Source organism: Ornithorhynchus anatinus, chromosome 1 (genome assembly GCF_004115215.2).
Source record: "Ornithorhynchus anatinus isolate Pmale09 chromosome 1, mOrnAna1.pri.v4, whole genome shotgun sequence".
Taxonomy (NCBI): Eukaryota; Metazoa; Chordata; class Mammalia; order Monotremata; family Ornithorhynchidae; genus Ornithorhynchus; species Ornithorhynchus anatinus.
This window is the reverse complement of record NC_041728.1, coordinates 146,688,647-146,707,799: the sequence shown is the minus strand read 5'-3', so window position 1 is coordinate 146,707,799 and position 19,153 is coordinate 146,688,647.

The following is a 19,153-nucleotide window of genomic DNA, read 5'->3' as shown; positions in this document are numbered from 1 at the left end:
GCCCTCCTTTCCTCTTCTCCCACTCTCTTCTATGTTGCCTTGACTAGCTCCCTTCATTCATCCTCCCTCCCAGCCCACAGCATTTATGCATATATATATGTAATTTATTTATTTATATTAATGTCTAGACTGTTACCTCATTGTGGGCAGGGAATTGGTCTATTAATACAGTGTTCTGCACACAGTAAGTGCTCAATAATTATGATTGAATGAATTGACTGAAGGAATGAATGTACACTCCTAGTGTACACACTAGGAATGTGGGCAGGGAATGTCTCTACCATTCAGTTGGACTGTACTCTCCCAAGCATTCAGAGCTGTGCTCTACCAACAGTGAGCACTCAATAAATACCATTGATTGGTTGATTGATTGAGTGGCCTCATTATAATAATATAATGATAAATTACTAGACTAAGATTTTATGGCAAGCTCTGTTTTGATATTTGAAATAGCTCATGAGAGAACCTTTCACAGGTCTTGGATTTAGATTAAGAATATTTTGTTTGGGAATAGTAACTACCACTTTCCAGACAGAGGTCATAGGGAGTAAGGTAGGAAATCTCTAGTTCAATACACTTTCATCAGTGGTCATATATCAGTTAATCCAGAGTTTTAAAAATGTTTTCTATCTCTCTGGGGTTACTTGTCAATGCTGGGGCATAGGTACTAATGGTGGTAATAAAGTTCTTTTGCTTGAGAGTTGAAAGAAGATTATTTATGCCTCCAGGAGGATTTGAGAGGTCAGAGACAAAGAACCATCTGCCCACAAAGCCACCGTCTAAGTGATGATCCTCTGAAGGAGACAATCTCTCCAAAAAAAAATTCAGAACCTGTCTCAAAACACACACCCAGTTGACTACCTATAACATACAACTTCATTTTTCCACCTTTCTCTGCTTTAAGAATAAGGGATTGTCATTATTATTATTATTCATAGTAATAATAATAATACTTGTTAAGCACTTACTTTGTGTCAAGTGCCAAGCACTTACTATGTGCTAAACTCTGGGGGAGACAAAATGCAATTAGGTCAGAACTAGTCCCTCCCCCACATAGGTCTCACAGTCTAAGAGGTAAGAGAATAGGTGTCATCTCCATTTTACATATGTAGAAACTGAGGCACAGAAACCTTAAATGACAGCAGACAATTCATATGATTGCATTTATTGAGCACGTACTGTGTGTACAGCATAGAGCACTGTACTAAGAGCTTGGAAGAGTACAATTCAACAATAAACACATTCCCTGCCCACCATGAATTCACAGTCTAGAAGAAGTTTACTGTCTAAAGGGAACCCAAGTCCTGATTCCCAGATTTGTGCTCTTTCCACGAGGCCATGTAAGCCTAAATCTTTCCTTTATTCTGAAGACTAAATTGCTTAAATCTCAGGCCCTTTTTGAGTTCAAAGTTATTTTATTAGATGGCTTACAGACAATCCTAACAGAGGTTTAGTACTATTACTCAAAGTAAATAAATCTCCTAAATTTCCTTTTGGGCATAAGATGGCAGCCAACCAGCCAGCACCAGCACAGAACACCCACAAACAAATGTCTAAAATAGTTGCTAGTTTATCCATTTTTTATATATTCAAAAAGAAAATGATTAGTCAATGTTAATTTGTTAGAAAAGCATGTAGAGCATCACCTCTGCTTTGTGAGTTAGAACATGAAAAAAAATTTGCTTGCTTCTCAAGTCTTGAGTGGACATTATTACAAATGGTATCGTCTCTTTAATAAAAAACAACTAAATATAGCACTCTTCAAGTCAGAAAGCTCATTCTACTTTATGATGATTTCGTTTTTCTTTTGCATAAGCCTGCGTCTTTCAAATAATCCACAAGCAAATAGCTCCATTCTGGAGATGAGAAATTATAAAAGACCATGTAATTAGCTGACAAAGGAACTGAAAACAACCGCAGAGCAAATGCATAGCTGTTCTTACAAAGTCACAATGTGCTGTTCTGTCTGCTTCCTACTCTGTGAGTGTATATTCCTGACATTTCTTGTCTTATAATTGGACTTTATGAATGAGATCTGTAGGATGTTGTCTGGTGAATAATCAAAAAAGGAAAGGAGCATAGTATTGCTCCAGAAAAAGCAGGCGGCTGGATGACTAAACCTGAAATGTAGAGTCTAAAAACCAAACTCACAGTGTCAAAAGTTCTGTTTTGTGAATTGCTCACAATACCCCCACTACACCAATAAAATGGCAAGATCCAGCATCTAGTTTTTCTTCTCCATTTTACAAGACATTTTAATAGCACAAATATTCCAAAAGTGTTCCGATTTGCCAATAATTTGCCCCGTGGGGGCAGGAAGGAGCACTATTCTGTGAACAGATTCTGTGGTTGAACCAGACATATGACATCATGGCTGATGATCCCAGCTCTTAGTGAATGTATGACAACACAGACAGCAACTAATCATGGAGCTGAATTTAATTTAATTCCAAGATTTGTTGGATTGGTTATTGGATTTATGCTGATTAGAATGTACTTTTTCAGTCATTCTGTTATGCTTAAGTGCCCAGAATTTCATGTGTTCAAACAGTTGCATTAAAACAGCCTTAATTTTTGTTATTTTAAAATACTTTTGTTAAATTTCCAAAGTACCATATTTTTGGACAAGGACACACCACTGTCATTTGCCCCGTGGAAAATAAGGACTTGTTTCTCAGGCTGTGATGAGAGATGCTGAACATGTTTTCATGAGGCAAGAATGGTTGGGCAAGAAAAATTAGAAAGATGATTCAGGCAGTAGATGAAGTAAGGCCTAGAGAGGGAAGGAGAGGGAGGGATGGAGAGCAAGGAGGTCAGGGAAGGAGGTCAGTGAGGAGGCTAATATAGTAGTCAAGATAGGATATGGTAAGTGCTTGGATGGGTGTGGTAGCTGGATAGAAAGGAAAGAGAGGATTTTAGCAATGTTGTGAAGGTAGAACCAACAGGATTTGGTGACAGATTAAATATGTGGGTTGAATGAGAGAGGTGAGTCAAGGATAATGCCAAGGTTATGGGTTTATAATAATATGGATGGTGGTGTTGTCTACCTTGATGAGAAAGACAGGGGGAGGATAGGGTTTCAGTGGGAAAATGAGTTCTTGGTGGGATATATGAAGTTTGAAGTGTTGGCAGAACATCCAAGTAGAGATGTCCCAAAGGTAGAAGGAAATGTGAGACTGCAGAGAAGGAGAGAGGTCAGGGCTGGAGAGGCAGATTGGGGAATCATCCACATGGAGATTATAGTTGAAGCCAAGGGAGCAGATGAGTTCTCCAAGGGAGTGGGTGAAGATGGAGAATAGAAGGGGACAGTTGGGGGTGGGAAGAAGAAGAGGAGCCAGTGAAAAAGATTGAGCAGCAGTAATGAGAGAGACAGATGAAGACCAGGAGAGGACAGTATCAGTGAAAACAAGATAAGATAATGTTTCCAGGAGTAGGCCATAGTGTCTGTGTGTCTGTGCACTTGGATTTGCACTTCTCGCCTCTCCCATTCATCCCACATTCTCCCCTCACTCAGTCCCACAGGATTTACGTACATATTCAAAATGTATTTATTCATAATAATGTCTGTCTCCCCCTCTAGATTGTAATTCATTGTGGGCAGGGAATGTGTCTACCAATTCTGTTATATTGTACTCTCCCAAACATTTAGGACAGTGCCCTCCACAATAAATGCTGAATAAATATGATTGATTGATTGATTGATTGGAGTCAGAGGGGCAGAAGCAGCATGGCTTGGTGGAAAGAGCATGGACTTGGGAGTCAGAGGTCATGAGTTCTAATCCTGTTCTGCCACTTATCAGCTGTGTGACCTTGGGCAAGTCACTTAACTTCTCTATGCCTCAGTTACCTCATCTGTAAAATGGGGGTGAAGACTGTGAAAGCCACAAGGAACAACCTCATTACCTTGTATCTACCCCAGCGTTTAAAACAGTCCTTGGCATATAGTAAGTGCTCAACATATACCAACATTATTATTATTATTATTAAATTGAAGGAGTCATGCAACACTACTCCTGCCTCCTAACCCACTCCAGGAACCCGGAGACTGGCATATCGCCAGGAAAAACCCAGGATGCAAGATTCCAACCCAAAGGTGGGGGCAGAGAGGCAAAAAATAAAAAATTCAAATCTGTTACTTGAGCGATTCTTAGATCGGCAAGGAGGAATTCATGAAGACAAGGTGAAAGTAAGGACAGAATAATGATAATAATAATGTTGGTATTTGTTAAGCGCTTACTATGTGCAGAGTACTGTACTAAGCACTGGGGTAGATACAGGGTAATCAGGTTGTCCCACATGAGGCTCACAGTCTTAATCCCCATTTTACAGATGAGGTAATTGAGGCACAGAGAAGTTAAGTGACTTGCCCACAGTCACACAGCTGACAGGTGACAGAGCTGGGATTTGAACCCATGACCTCTGACTCTCAAGCCCGTGCTTTTTCCACTGAGCCACGCTGCTTCTCTAATTTACCCTGAATCCACATGGTCGAGATTCCCCTCTCCCCGAATGTGTAGAATTGAAGCAGAAGTTCTTGATTTCAAGTTCCTTTTTGTTCACTTGAAAACAAAGTTTTTTAATAATCATGCAGGCTCTATAGGAGCATAACAAATGATGTTCCTGGATCAGATCAATGAAACACCCAATCCAGTGTTCCTTTTGGTTTTTTAATGGTATTTTCTAAATGCTTAATATTTGTCAAATTGTTCTAAATGCTGGGGTTTACCTGATTGGACACCATCCCTGTCCCATGTTGGGCTCACAGTCTAAATAGTGCAAAATGCACAGGGACTGGAAGGCAGTAGATTTGATTTTGAGAAGCGGCTCCAATACTTGCCAGTTGTACAACATTGGGCAAGTCATTTAACTTCTCTAGACCTCAATTTCTTTATCTGTAAAATGGGGATAAAATACCTGTTTGCCCTCTGTCTTAGACCATGAGCTCTATGTGGGACACAGACTGTGTCTGATCTGATTATATTGTATCAACACCAGCACTTAGCACAGTTCTTCTTGTCAGAGAATACAGTGCTTCATAAATGTAGTCCTAATTACTTAAAGGAATCATGTAATGGTTGCTCCGTTCGGTATCTATCACAGTAGTTAGATTAAACCATCTAATATACCTTAGTTTCCCTCACTGTATCCCTAATAACCCAATACGGATCTCTTATCCATGAATTTATCCACATCCCTCTTGAACCTACTGATAATTTCAGACTATGAATCTTCCTGTGATAACAAATTCCATATACTAACCACCCTCCTTGTGAAAGAGTGTTAGTTTTTCTTTGATTTGAACCTACCTACCAACTTTAAGTTCCAATAGGGACTCCCTTATCACTTCATCTCGGTATTGAGAAATTTGGTTTAAAAAAAACAATTCTATGATCACCCAGTCCACACCCTTCACGATTTTGTAGTCTTCAATCATGTCTCCTCTCGGATTACACGTTTCCAGACTGAAGTCTTTAGTCTTTCAGCTTTCCCCTTAGAGATGTATCTCCATTCTCCAGATCGTCTTGGATGCCCTTATCTGTACCCCTTCCAGCTCCCACCTACCTTCCCTTGACATCAAACTGACAGCCTCAACACCACCTTCTCTACTGAATTTAACTCACTTCCCTATACCTTAGTTAATCTCATAGCACTAACCCACAGCCCTGCATCACCTCCACATTCCACTTCCTTCACTCCTGTGCTTGAGGAGCCGAGCACTGCTGACAGAATCCCAGATAATGGGCCAACTTAATCCACTTCAAATCCATCTTTGCCGGCTTTAATTCTGCTCTCACCTCTGCCCGGTAACATTATTTCTCCATCCTTAGTGACATCCATGCCCATTGCCCTCTCCAGTTGTTTCATACTTTTAACTTCCTCCTCAAATCCCCTGCCCCCACTGTTTTCCCCATCTCTTGCCCTTAATGACCTGGTCACTTACTTTATTGAGAAAATTGAAACCATGAGGCATGATCTCCCTAAAATTTCCCCTGCTCCTCTCCAGTCATTCCCTCCTTCTGTCCCTTCTTCAACTCTCACATCTTCCCAAACAGTATATTAAGAGGAGATCTCATGCCTTCTCTCAAAATTCAACCTCTCCACCTGTGCCTCCAACCCCATCCCATCTCACTTTATCAAAGCACTTGCCCCTTCCTTTCTTCTCTCCCTGACTACCACCTTTAACTGTTCACTCTCGAGTGTTTTTTCCCCACTGCTTTCAAACATGCTCTTGTCTCTCGTATCCTAAAAAAGCCCTGCCTTGACCCACCCAGTTATCACCCCATCACCCTCCTATCATTCCTCTCCAAATTCCTTGAGCAACTTGTCTACATCCACTGTCTCCACTTCCTCTCCTCCAATTCTCTCCTCGACCCCTTCCAATCTGGCTTCTACCCCGTTCACTCCATAGAAACTGCCCTCTCAAAGGTCACCAATGATTTTCTTGCCAGAACCAAAAGTCTCTGCTCTATCCTCATCCTCGCTGACCTCTCAGCTACCTTCATCACCATCAACCACCGCCTTATCCTGGAAACATTATCCAACCTTGGCTTCACATACTCACCTCTCCTGGTTCTTCTGTCTGGCTGCTCTTTCTCAGTCTCTTTCACAGGATCCTCTTCTACCTCTCCTTAACTGTAGGATTCCTCAGGGCTCATTTCTGTGTCCCCTTCTATCCTCCATCTAAATCTACTCCCTTGGGGAACTCATTCGCTCCCATAGCTTCAACTACCATAAATGCAAATGATTCCCAAATCTAAAACTCCAGCCCTGATCGCTCTCCTCCTTCTCTGCAGTCTCACATTTCCTCCTACTTCCAGGACATCTCTGTCACGCTGACAACTCAAACTTACCATGTCTAAAGCAGAACTCCTTATCTTCCCATCCAAACGCTTTCTTTCCCCCGACTTTACTAACACTGTAGAGAGCACCACCATCCTTCTTGTCTCACAAGCCCATAACCTTGGTGTTATCCTCAACTCATCTCTCTCTTTCAACCCACATATTCAATGTCACCAAAATCTGTCAGTTTAACCTTCATAGCAACACTAATATCCACTCTTTCCTTTAGATCCAAATGGCTACTATGTTAATCCAAGGATTTATCCTAACCCCTCCTGGACTACTGCATAAGTCTTCTTGCTCCCTCTTAACTCCCTGATTTCTGCTCCTCTAATGTCAACCTACTCACTGTACCTCGATCTCATTTATCTCACCACCAACCTCTTGTCCATGATCTGCCTCTGGAGCACCCTCCCACTTCATAACTTTCATAATGATTGAATGAATGAATGAATTAATTAATTAATTAATAACTGACAAATGAATGATCACTCTCCCCACCTTCAAAGCCTTATTAAAAGCACATATCCTCCAAGATGCCTTCCCCAGCTAAGGCCTCATTTTCCCTTCTCCTACTCCTTTCTGAATTGTCTTTGCATTTGGTTTTCTACCCTTTACTCACCCCTCCCTCAGCTCCACAGCACTTATGTACATATCTGTAATTAATTCATTCACATTAATGTCTGTCTCCCCCTCCAGACTGTAAGTTTGTTGTGGGACAGGAACATGTCCAGCAACTCTGTTATATTATACTCTCCCGAGTGCTTAATACAGTGTTCTGCACACTGTAAGTACTCAACATATACAACTGATACACCGATAGATTGATTAATCTTTCTCAGAACTGTACACAGGCACCTAATCCAGGTGCCAAGATACTTTGGTATTAAATATTGACAAATGATGCTTTGGGTTTGGTTTCTGTCTTTTTTGAACAAGCTCAGTATTTAGTTGGTCATTTCAGCTGCTAGTTAATTTTATATTTTCTAATGGCCAACAATGCAGGCCTCTCATGAAGACCAGTTCCCTGAGTAAGTTCAATGGTGAAAATGAAGCTGGCTGTGTAGTTCATTTTGAGAACAATTTGGGGACAACTCCCTCCCCGTCCCTTCCCACAGCCGTCCTTGTCGGCAATGAAAGAAGCAGCAGGAAACAGGTCCAAGCATCTCTCTTCTCTTTTGTCCCCCTCCCCTCGACTGCCTGAGCACCCCACTAGCTTCCAGGTCAGCCTCTCTGGGAAGAAGATTTTCACCCCTTCCCAGAAGAGGGGAATCGTCGAGACTTTTGTGAAGGGACTATTGACACGTCGCTGCTTCTGTTTACCGCACTCCTGCCGGGTGTTTGCAGCGACCCTTGGATCCCCTATAGGCTCCGTGCTGGGGTATTCATTGTTTGCTCCCAGATTGAAATGAAAAAGTATTTCCTAGAGATTTTTAAGATTAGCCAGGTGCCCCCGTTGAAGCCAGGCAGGAGTAGGGGATCAGGTTCAAAAAGATTATCCACAAGATTATCCAAAATAGGCAAGGGATTCAAATGTAAATAAACCTATTGATTGGTACATTTGGCTATTGGCCATATTGGACTAGCAGGGGTTTACTTGACTTCATCTGTTTAATGGATTTTATCCTCCCACTAATGTTGGGGTTTATCTTACTAGGAAGGAGGAAGTGCATTACTCCCTTTTGGGGGAGGGAGATACATTAACTCTCTTCACCATCAGCTTCCCATTTTACTTAATAATGGTTGTCAATTGTGTTATCTGTTAAGTAAAGTCTTACTATGAGCCAAGCACTCTACTAATTGCTGGGGTAGATACAAGATAAGCAGCTCAGACACAACCCCTGGCCCACATGGAGCTCTCAGTCTAAGGGGGAGGAAGAAAAGCATATAATATCTATTTTATAGATGAGGAAACTGAGTCCCAGAGATGTTAACTGACTTGTCCAAGGTCAAACAGCAAGTAAGGGGCAGAACCAGGATTACAACCCAGGTCCTCTGACTCCCGGGTCTATGCTCTTTCCTCCAGGCTACATGGCTTCTCTAAAGAGCTGAAACTCCTCTAAAACACTCTGAAAGTTTTGAGTACATTGTTTTCTAGCCATGGAAATTGAGGACATTCTCTTGGGTGGACCATCAGTGATATTGGAAAAATCAAGTTATTCCTTGCCTATAGGGGACTTCACTTAGGCAGCAATAATACATTTGAGGCACAAGCTAAATTCTGTCTACCCAGAAGAGCAGTGGAAAGCCCAGGGTGCATCAAAGGGGGCATTCATGGTCAAGTGACAGGGGTCCTCAGTCCATTTTGTCTGTGGGTGTGCACACATCCAGTCCCGGTACAGAAGACTCCTCGGGGCAGGAATGAGCCATGAGGAGAATAATCGTTCCCCATCAGCATACAGTATGTTAATTCTATTTCTGAGGCACTTGGGTGTGCCTGTTTTGGAGACTTTTCTGAAGATGCAGAATCTGGCCCCGTTTCCAGAAATGGTGTTCAATGTGTTTGCTTCTGAAAATGGGTCTCTGAGTGGCAAAAGCCTAGACTGGGGCTTATCACACGGCATCCTAGATCAGCGGCCGGTTACGAACACCATAATCTTTTAAGAGTCATCAGGCTATTCAAAATACCTGCTTGCTTTCTCACCACCATTTTCCTTCCAGAGAAGCTGTAAAAGAGGGTAGGATCATTGAAGAACCATGTCACATCTCTCTTATGGTTCCGGATGGTGGGCTGAGGCCTCCCGGAGAAAAGGGGGGAAAACTGTGCTGGGTGAGGTTAGGCTCTTGTAACTCTCATTAATAGAGAACATGTGGGCTGAGGCGAAGGCGGGGGCTGAGCCTGCTGTGTAAACAGGATAGGGTGGAAGGGAGAAAGATGCTTTTATATTCGTTTTCATTGCAGTTCCAGCGAGACACAAACTGAGATGAAAGGAAAAAATGATGAAAAACAAGTCATCCCGAAAGGCAAGTTCAGTTTCCTAAAGGTTAATGCTGGGTTAATGTTGATGGACTTATACGGGTCTTTCTATTTTAGTCCACAAATATGGGCATGGAAATCATGATTACTGGAAAAACACAAACAAAACTGCAACCTCTTCTCAGCGATACTTAGAGAAATGAGAAGGATGCTTGAGCGGTTTGGGTCAGGGTTGCTATATGAAGTTATTGACGGAGAAAAATAAGGGCAAAGTGAGGTTCCTAAGTTAGGAATAGTCATAGTAGTAGTTCGCCCCCTTCAACCTCAGCTTCCCCTCTCATTCATTCATTCATTCATTCAATCGTATTTATTGAGCGCTAACTCTGTGAAGAGCACCATACTAAGCGCTTGGAATATACAATTCGGCAACAGATAGAGACAATCCCTGCCCAACAATGGGCTCACGGTCTAAAAGGGGGGACTACCAGATCTCACTGATCTCCTCCTACAGCCCAGACTGCATTCTTGGCTCCTAAAGCACCAGCTCACCCACTGTGTCTCGATCTCATCTACCTCACTATCAACCCCTTTCCCAGGTCCTCTCTATAGCCTGGAACTCCCTCCTCCTCCTCCTTCATACATGACAGACCATCACATTCCCAACTTTGAAAGCCTTATTAGAAGTCACAACTCCTCCAAGAAGCCATTCCCAACTCAGCCTTCATTTTCCCTACTCCCTCTCCATTCTGCATCTGCAGTTAGATCTGTACCTTTTAAGCACTTTATATTCACCACACCCTCAGCCCCACAGCACTTAACTACATATCTGTAAATTTTTTTTAAAGTAATGTCTATCTCTCCCTTCTACACTGTAACTCATTGTGGGCAGGGAACATGTCTACCAACTCTGTTGTACTGTTATCTCCCAAGTGCTTGGTATAGTGCTTGCACTCAATAAGTGCTCAATAAATACCACTGACTTAATGATTGAATAATAGCAATTTAAAACACTTATTGTGTAGGAAACACTGAGATAAACACTGTGACCATTTCAAGGTAAACTGATTTAGAGTTGCCCCTGTCCCACACAAGACTCAGAGGGGCAGCATGACCTAGTGGATAGGGCACAGGTCTGGGGGTTGGATAGACCTGGTTTCTAATCCCAACTCTTCCATTTGTCTGCTGGGTGACCTTGGTTAAGTAGCTTAACTTCTCTGTGCCTTAGTTACCTCATCTGTAAAGTGAGGATTGAGTCTGTGAGCCCCGTTGTGACTCTAGCTACCCCAGCGCTTAGGACCTGAGAAATACCCTGAGAATGAATAAATACATAAATAAACAAATAAATAAATAAATAAATAAATAAACAGAATAATAGCAACAATTAATTACAAAAACAAAACATTAAGTAAGGCTGCAAAACCAACTAGCTAGAAAAGAATATCACTCAAAGGCAACGCCCTTCTTCATAGCCACTCCCTAGGAAACGGGGAAGACATTTTAAGTAAGAACAAAGGCCTAATGTGGCTTAACAAATGCCACAATTATTATTAAGTAGGAAGAAGATAAAAGCTCTCTGAGTGGGCAGGTGAGTGGGGTTTTCCAAGTTTTCATATCCCTAATCAGAAACTGTTGGTTATTATGGTAACTTACCATGTTTACATAGCCATATTTACATAAGAATCTGTTTCAGTACCTATGATGGTAATAGTGATGGCAAAGGAGTTTCCCGTCATGAATGAATGAGAGCCCAGGTTGCCCAGTGAATAGATGTTTATTAGTTACAATTGACAGTCAAGATGAATAATCATACAAGCTCTTCAGTTTACTGCTCCATAGCTACTACTTGGTTAGGTATAGTTGCGGGTCTCCTATCTCTTCCCAGCGCTTAAAACAATGCTGGGCACATAGTAAGCACTTAATAAACACCATCATTACTGTTATTATTATTCACGCACCTCAGATCAAGCCATTTACATTAGTTAAATATTCCCGGCTCTGGCAGTTACCGAGCTCCTGAGTTCCCCCATCCTCACTTGGGCTGGTCACAGCTGGTTTCCTCTGTGCAGCCATTATATATGCTCACTTAGTCAGTCTGGGTTCTTTTACCCCTTCACCAAACGTGGAAATGCCGAGTGCTGTCACATCCTCATCTCCTGATTTGCCCACGTGCTGAGCCAAACTGGATTTCTTGTCCTTAGAAACGTCTACCATACTACCCCACCGGTTGAGCAATCTAAGGGTCTTTGTTTTCAGCGCAAACTTCTGAATTACCTCATCTGGGACCTTCAGAGGGGTGGGGCAGATGGTCACAGGTTCATTCAATAGTATTTATTGAGCGCTTACTATGTGCAGAGCACTGTACTAAGCGCTTGGGATGAACAAGTCGGCAACAGATAGAGACAGTCCCTGCCGTTTAAGACGGGCTTACAGTCTAATCGGGGGAGACGGACAGACAAGAACAATGGCGATAAATAGAGTCAAGGGGAAGAACATCTCGTAAAAACAATGGCAACTAAATAGAATCAAGGCAATGTACAATTCATTAACAAAATAAATAGGGTAACAGAATATATACAGTTGAGCGGACGAGTACAGTGCTGTGGGGATGGGAAGGGAGAGGTGGAGGAGCAGTGGGAAAAGGGGAAAATGAGGCTTTAGCTGCGGAGAGGTAAAGGGGGGATGGCAGAGGGAGAAGAGGAGCTCAGTCTGGGAAGGCCTCTTGGAGGAGGTGAGTTTTAAGTAGGGTTTTGAAGAGGGAAAGAGAATCAGTTTGGCAGAGGTGAGGAGGGAGGGTGTTCTAGGACCGCGGGAGGACGTGACCCGGGGGTCGACGGCGGGATAGGCGAGACCGAGGGACGGCGAGGAGGTGGGCGGCGGAGGAGCGGAGCGTGCGGGGTGGGCAGTAGAAAGAGAGAAGGGAGGAGAGGTAGGAAGGGGCAAGGTGATGGAGAGCCTTGAAGCCTAGAGTGAGGAGTTTTTGTTTGGAGCGGAGGTTGATAGGCAACAACTGGAGTTGTTTAAGAAGGGGAGTGACATGCCCAGATCGTTTCTGCAGGAAGATGAGCCGGGCAGCGGAGTGAAGAATAGACTGGAGCGGGGCGAGAGAGGAGGAAGGGAGGTCAGAGAGAAGGCTGACACAGTAGTCTAGCCGGGATATAACGAGAGCCCGTAACAGTAAGGTAGCCGTTTGGGTGGAGAGGAAAGGGCGGATCTTGGCGATATTGTAGAGGTGAAACCGGCAGGTCTTGGTAACGGATAGGATGCGTGGGGTGAACGAGAGAGACGAGTCAAGGATGACACCGAGATTGTGGGCCTGAGAGACGGGAAGGATGGTCGTGCCATCCACGGTGATAGAGAAGTCTGGGAGAGGACCGGGTTTGGGAGGGAAGATGAGGAGCTCAGTCTCGCTCATGTTGAGTTTTAGGTGGCGGGCCGACATCCAGGTGGAGGCGTCCTGGAGGCAGGAGGAGATGCGAGCCTGAAGGGAGGGGGAGAGGACAGGGGCGGAGATGTAGATCTGCGTGTCATCTGCATAGAGATGGTAGTCAAAGCCGTGAGAGCGAATGAGTTCACCGAGGGAGTGAGTGTAAATGGAGAACAGAAGAGGGCCAAGAACTGACCCTTGAGGAACTCCAACAGTTAAAGGATGGGAGGGGGAGGAGGATCCAGCGAAGGAGACCAAGAATGACCGGCCAGAGAGGTAAGAGGAGAACCAGGAGAGGACAGAGTCCGTGAAGCCAAGGTGAGATAAGGTATGGAGGAGGAGGGGATGGTCGACAGTGTCAAAGGCAGCAGAGAGGTCAAGGAGGATCAGAATGGAGTAGGAGCCATTGGATTTGGCAAGAAGGAGGTCATGGGTGACCTTAGAGAGAGCAGTCTCAGTAGAGTGGAGGGGACAGAAGCCAGATTGGAGGGGGTCTAGGAGAGAATGGGAGTTAAGGAATTCTAAGCATCGATTGTAGACGACTCGTTCTAGGATTTTGGAAAGGAAGGGTAGTAATAATAATAATAATGTTGGTATTTGTTAAGCGCTTACTATGTGCAGAGCACTGTTCTAAGCGCTGGGGTAGACACAGGGGAATCAGGTTGTCCCACGTGGGGCTCACAGTCTTAATCCCCATTTTACAGATGAGGGAACTGAGGCACAGAGAAGTTAAGTGACTTGCCCACAGTCACACAGCTGACAAGTAGGGAGATAGGGCGATAACTGGAGGGGGAAGTGGGGTCAAGAGTGGGTTTTTTTAGGATGGGGGAGACGTGGGCATGTTTGAAGGCAGAGGGGAAGGAGCCCTTGGAGATTGAGTGGTTAAAAATAGAAGTTAAGGAAGGTAGGATGGCAGGGGCGATGGTTTTAAGAAGGTGAGAAGGAATGGGGTCCGAGGCACAGGTGGAGGGGGTGGCACTTGCGAGGAGGGAGGAGATCTCCTCTGAGGATACTGCAGGGAAGGATGGGAAAGTAGGGGAGGGGGTCGGTGGGGGGGAGGGGAGAGGCGGAGGGGTGACTTTGGGGAGCTCAGACCTGATCGTGTTGATTTTCGTGAGGAAATAGGTGGCCAGATCATTGGGGGTGAGAGATGGGGGAGGGGGAGGAACAGGGGGCCTAAGGAGAGAGTTAAAGGTCCGGAACAATCGGCGGGGGTGACGGGCATGGGTGTCGATGAGGGAGGAGAAGAAGCTTTGCCTGGCGGAGAAGAGGGCAGAGTTAAGGCAGGAAAGGATAAATTTGAAGTGTGTGAGGTCGGCTTGGTGCTTGGACTTTCGCCAGCAGCGCTCAGCAGCTCGAGCATAGGAGCGTAGGAGGCGGACGGAGGAGGTGATCCAGGGCTGTGGGTTAGTGGAGCGAGAGCGGCGGAGGGAAAGGGGGGCGAGAGAGTCGAGATGAGTAGAGAGGGTGGAGTTGAGAGCGGAGACCCGCTCGTCGAGAGTGGGAAGAGAGGACAGGGCGGCAAGGTGAGGCGAGATGCTATTGGAAAGATGGATGGGATCGAGAGAGCGGAGGTCTCTGTGGGGCAGTAGCAAAGATTTGCAGGGGGAGGGAGTGTGAGAGATGAGGCAGGTGAGAAGGTTATGGTCAGAGAGAGGGATTTCAGAGTTGGTGAGGGAGGAGATAGTGTAGCGGTAGGAGATGACGAGATCGAGGGTGTGACCGAGTCGGTGAGTGGGCGCGGTATGGTGGAGGAGGAGGTCGGCAGAGTCGAGGAGGGATAGCAGGCGGGCGGCAGAGGAGTCGTCGGGTACATCCGTATGGATGTTGAAGTCTCCAAGGATCAGAGTGGGCAGAGAGAAGGAGAGAAGGAAGGTGAGAAAGGGGTCAAGGTGGTCGAAGAAGTCGGAGGTGGGACCGGGAGGGCGGTAGATGACGGCGACAAGTAACTGGAGTGGGTGGTAGAGGCGAATGATATGGGCTTCGAAGGAGGGGAAGGAGAGGGAGGGGGGAGGAGGGATAGTGCGGAAGCGGCAACGGGACGAGAGGAGGAAGCCGACGCCTCCTCCCTTACCGGTGAGTCTGGGGGAGTGGGAGAAGGAGAGGCCTCCGCCGGAGAGAGCGGCGGCGGAGACCGTGTCTTCGGGAGAGAGCCACGTTTCTGAAAGGGTGAGGAGGAGGAGAGAGCGAGAGAGGAAAAGGTCATGGATGAAGGGTCAGACACTGAGCAGCGGTTAACTAAAACGCACATGCGGTCTCAGTAGTAGCATCAATTTCAGCACCCTTCCTAGGATTCAAAAATTGTATTTCCCATCATTTTATGACAATTCTGCAGTATAGTTTAGTGGAAAGAGCATGGGTCCAAGAATATTCTAATCGTGGTTCCACCTTTTACCTGCTGCGTGAGCTTGGGCAAATTATGTAACTTCTCTGTGCCTCGGTTTCTCATCTTTAAAATGGTGTTTGAATTATTCTCCTTCACCTTTAGACTCTAAGCCCCACATGGGATAGAGACTGTGTCTGATCTGATTATCTTGTATCTATTCTAGTGCTTAGTACAGTCATCAGTACATTGTAAGTGCTTAACAAATACGGCAATTATTATGATTCCCAGTTTTTTCTTGCAATTTTTAAAATATTAAACTAACATATATCATCTTCACAAGTACTATTTGGATGATATAGGTATGGTGTGTTTTTTAATGTCGACAGAATTTTAGTACTATATAGTAATAATGTTGGCATTTGTTAAACGCTTACTATGTGCAGAGCACTGTTCTAAGAGCTGGGGTAGACGCAGGGGAATCAGGTTGTCCCACATGGGGCTCACAGTCTTAATCCCCATTTTACAGATGAGGGAACTGAGGCACAAAGAAGTTAAGTGACTTGCCCACAGTCACACAGCTGACAAGTGGCAGAGCTGGAATTTGAACCCATGACCTCCGACTCCAAAGCCCGTGCTCTTTCCACTGAGCCACACTGCTTCTCTATATAGATATCTATATAGGTATATATATATATATTCTCTATATATCTTATATAGCAAAGATATAAGACAATAAACAGAACCAACATTAGAGATAGAGGATAAGCAATTTTCTAAATTACCCATTTAAGTCAAGCACTGAAAAAGAAATTAAACCATTCTGTCACTACCATATGAAAAGCAGGCAAAACTTTCCTTTCATCTCATTTTTTCTTTGTAACCTGCTAGCTAAAGACATATCCTCATCAAAGTTATGTTTCTTGATCTTTATTGCAGTCTCCTTGAAAATTATTAAAACATACTTCCACAGAATGAGATGCTGACTCCCAGCCTGGAGAATTATTAGATTTTTTGATTGACTGCAGAAATCAAAACTTTACTTCATCAGAGGTAAAATAATCTATTTTTCTAGAGAATTCCACTTCATCTATCACTCTTGATGGACGCACAACTCTCAATGCTTTATTTTTTGCTTCACCTCACATTTGTTAAAACAAAATCATTTACAAACTGAAGACTGACTGATTTGCTTTTATAATTCTGCAGTAGATCAGGTATTCCTTCATTCTGAGGCTTCCAGACATTTTTCAGATGAACTCTGCTTTGGCTTGTTATTTCAAACATCAAATAATGTAATTTGCCCATTAGTGGCAGTAGATACCTAGAGACCAGCAGGTGAAGTTCTGGAAAGTAATCAGTCTCCTACAATCAAAGCTATGTTCATCATAACATAGCCACGCTGGGTAGAACATGTGAGGAGAATCAGCAAAAGCAAGAAGCCCAAATAGCTGCTGTATGGAGAGCTGAAATTGGGAAATTAAAAATAAAATCTCAGAAAAATCAATTAACAGTATTAATTGAGCATTTACTGTGGGCAGAGCACTATACTATGTGTTTGGGAAAGTATAATACAATAGAATTGATAGACGTATCTCTGCTCACAGGGAGTTTGTTCATTCAATAGTATTTATTGAGCGCTTACTATGTGCAGAGCACTGTACTAAGCACTTGGAATGTACAAATCGGCAACAGATGAGACAGTCCCTGCCCATTGACGGGTTTACAGTTTAGAGACAATGATAAACCTTAAAACCCTAGAGAAGCAACATAGCCTAGTGGAAAGAGCCTGGGGTTGGGAGTCAGAGGACCTGGGTTCTAACCCCCACTCTACCACTTGTCTGCTGCGTGACCTTGGGCAAGTCACTCAGCTTCTCTGTGCCTCAGTTCTCTCATCCACAAAATGGGGATTCAATTACCTGTTCTCCCTCCTACTTAGACTGTGAGTCCTGTATGGGACCTGATTGTCCTGTATAATAATAATAATAATAATAATTATGATACTTTTAAGTACTTACTATATGCCAAACACTATTTTAAGTGCTGGAGTAGATACAGGTAAATCAGGTAGGACACAGTCCCTGTCCCACATGGGGCTCATACTTATAACCCCATTTTACAGAAGAGGGAACTGAGGCCCAGAGAAGTGAAGTGACTTGCCCAAGGTCACAAAGTAGACAAATGGCAGAGCAGGGATTAGAACCCAGGTCCTCTGATTCCCAGGCCCATGCTCTATCCACTAAATTATGTTGCTTCTCTATCTAGAAAAGCAGCGTGGCTTAGTGGAAAGAGCATGGGCTTAGGAGTCAGAGGTCATGGGTTCGAATCCTAGCTCCACCACTTGTCAGCTGTGTGACTTTAGACAAGTCACTTCACTTCTCTGTGCTTCAGTTACCTCATCTGTAAAGTGGGGATTAAGACTGTGAGCCCCACGTGGGACAATCTGATTACCTTGTATCTACCCCAGTGCGTAGAACAGTGCTTGGCACATAGTAAGCACTTAACAAGTACCAACATTATTATTGTTATTATCTACCTCAGCACTACAGTGTTTGGTATAAAATAGGTGCTTAACAAATACCACAATTATTATTATCCTAGCTGAAAACTGGAATCAGTTGCTGACAGACCTGGATGGCGCACTATGATCAAGAAGGGAGTGGCTCTCCTTGAGCAAAAACTTCTTATGGAAAGAGAGACAGAGAGGTAAAAAAAGAAAACAGTGCCAGGGATTACAATCATGAAGCACAACAAGACAACCTTTCTGTCTTTTCAACCACACACCTCCTCAGAGATCACCTTCATTGTCAGCAGTTTCTTCTCCTAGGGGGGCGGGGGGCCGGTAGAGCCAGACGAAGATATGGCAGAGGTACAAATGATAGAGTGATGAATCTCAGTCACAGGGTGATCCAGGGATATCCTGAAAGGTTAACTGCTAATTTCAGTGTTAATCGGTTCAGAAAAAATAAACATATATTTATTTATATATTATTATTAAATTATTTATATATACATTTATAGGTTCCGAAAAAATCGAGTCACCTGTGCTGGGGAGCAGCAACATGGGAAAGAGTCAAAGGCAGATGATCAAGTGATCAAAATATTGATCAAAGACAATGACAGAGACTCAAGTTTTTACTGCATGGAAAAAGGCAATGGGTAGCTTTACCAATGAAAATTCTATGGATACGCATACCAGAATGACCTTATGACAGAAGATGGGACATTCCGAAGAGACTGTGTCTATGGAGTTGCTGTGCACTGGAAATGACTCGATGGCATTTGAAGAAGATGAAGAAGTTCAGACTTAGAAGTGTGATTATGTTTTACCAAAGAAACTGTAGCTGCAAGAAATGGAAAGGCTACAGTATGAGGACTTCAGGAAAACTCTTCCCTGTTCATTGATTTAATAAAATGATCTATTTGTACTTTGGCCAAAAGCATTGCCATCATTAAATATCATATGCAGATGCAGACCACACTTCAAGTGATATTTCCTCTTAGAGATCAGAGCATGGTCTCTGGCAGAAACTATTGATTTGATTTATCATTAGAAGGAGCCTCTTTCAACAAATCTCCTTCCCGGGAAACACTTGCATGATTAATGATCTCAGTTGGTGTTAAAAAAAACAGTCATTGTTCTACATGA